The following is a 1,749-nucleotide window of genomic DNA, read 5'->3' on the forward strand; positions in this document are numbered from 1 at the left end:
AGCTAGTCAAGTGTTTTTGTAACAGAGGGGAACCATAGATTGGAGATCAGATTTCGAATAAGGATTCTAGATGTAAAGATTAGTATTATTATATGTTGGTAATATTTTTCGTAGGAGTGGTGCAAAACTGTTCTGTTCGAGGAATTAATTTTACCTGTCCTGGGACAAGTATTCTTCTAGTTTTCAGTAAGAATTCTTTTATCCAATAATTGAACGCAATTTCCGTTCGGATGATGAAAAGATAATCACATATTTTCTTCCGTCTTTAAGATTGAACGTATAAATGCCGTTTTTGATTAAGAGAACCATTTTTCCTGATTTGCAATAATTTGGAGGTCAGATTCGTAAATTGTCGATCGAAGGAAAAGGCTTATATATATATATATATATATATATATATATATATATATATATATATATATATATATATATATATATATATATATCTTCCTCTTTCGAATTTGCTTGATTTTTAATCTAGATCTCTATCATTTTGTGTCTTGGCCTTTTGGCCAAGATCAAAGTGTAGTATCTGTTCTTCAGATCCTGCACTTCCATTTCTTGTTCTTTTTCAGTGAAAGAGCAATCCTTCACGACTGAGATAATGTTTAATTTTTGTGCCTTTTCTCCACGTTAAAAAACGACCCTGGTGTCTAACTCTGCCCCGTGGGGAAGCATTGTAAATAGGTATTATATAAAAGTAATTTTGTGTGTGTGTGTGTGTGTGTGAGAGTTCCTTCCCTATAGGCTCTGAAACAACTGAGCCTATCTTTTGCAAATTTCACAAAAAGCTACTTTATATGTGTGGAAGTGTTCTTAGATATGTTTTGTACAGAAATTCATCCGATAAGTATCAAAACTCGAAAAAAATGCCATCTTAAAAACATAAAAGAATAATTTTTACAAGGGAATATTTTACGTTACATCGGCCAAGGGAGAAAATAAAATTTCAGCAAATCATTTATTCTTATAAAAACAGATTTATTATAATCTGGAGATATAGTTTAGTGATAGAACATTCGACTACAGATCGCATGATTCCGTGTTCAAGCCCGGGTGTACCTCACCATTTTATTTTAATTTGTTCTTATTAATGAGTTCAATTTACGATAAAAGAATAGGTACCATTTAAAATCGCCGCAAATCATTTCTTGTTTTGCATATTTTTAACTAAACATTAATCAGAAAGGGACTTTTCCAGGGCAAACATCGTCAAACCCAAATATCAGCTGAAGTAATATTGTAAACAAACGCAGACGGAATTTGGTGACCGACATTATTATTCCCCCCCCCCCCAATTTCTGGAAAGCAAATTATTCCTCGTAATATGTAATAATTAACAGAGGATTGATTCTATAATAATGCATACACAATCTGCATAAATTAAATATCATGTTAAAGCGTATTGTATGACCGGGCAACGCCGGGCTACCAGCTTGTTTAATTTAATATAGAAAATCCAGTTTTCTGTTGTGCAGAAATGAGGGCATGATTGATCTCATCGGTTTTTGCGAAAGGCATATCATATATGAAAGGGCTGTCCTCCTTCTCATGTAAGCAAGAAGACATACTAGATAAGTGAAAATGATATTTGGAAAAGGCTAGGATCGAACCCTGTAGGCAAGTATTAAAGATAATAGAAAATGGAATGTTAGATATTCAGTCTATTGTTAATTTTATTAGAAATTGTTAAATATTGTTTATGTCGGAAAAAGAGTCGATTGTCCATTCTTTTAGAACTGTTGCATG

The 1,749-nt window shown here is 32.6% G+C and overlaps 1 pseudogene; it reads left to right on the top strand.

The window, feature by feature from the left end:
- Nucleotides 1-492: 492 nt before the first annotated feature.
- Nucleotides 493-706, top strand: LOC145249840 (U2 spliceosomal RNA; annotated as a pseudogene).
- Nucleotides 707-1,749: the final 1,043 nt, after the last annotated feature.

This window comes from Euprymna scolopes, chromosome 28 (assembly GCF_053919585.1).
Source record: "Euprymna scolopes isolate OS-2025 chromosome 28, ASM5391958v1, whole genome shotgun sequence".
NCBI classification, from domain to species: domain Eukaryota; kingdom Metazoa; phylum Mollusca; class Cephalopoda; order Sepiida; family Sepiolidae; genus Euprymna; species Euprymna scolopes.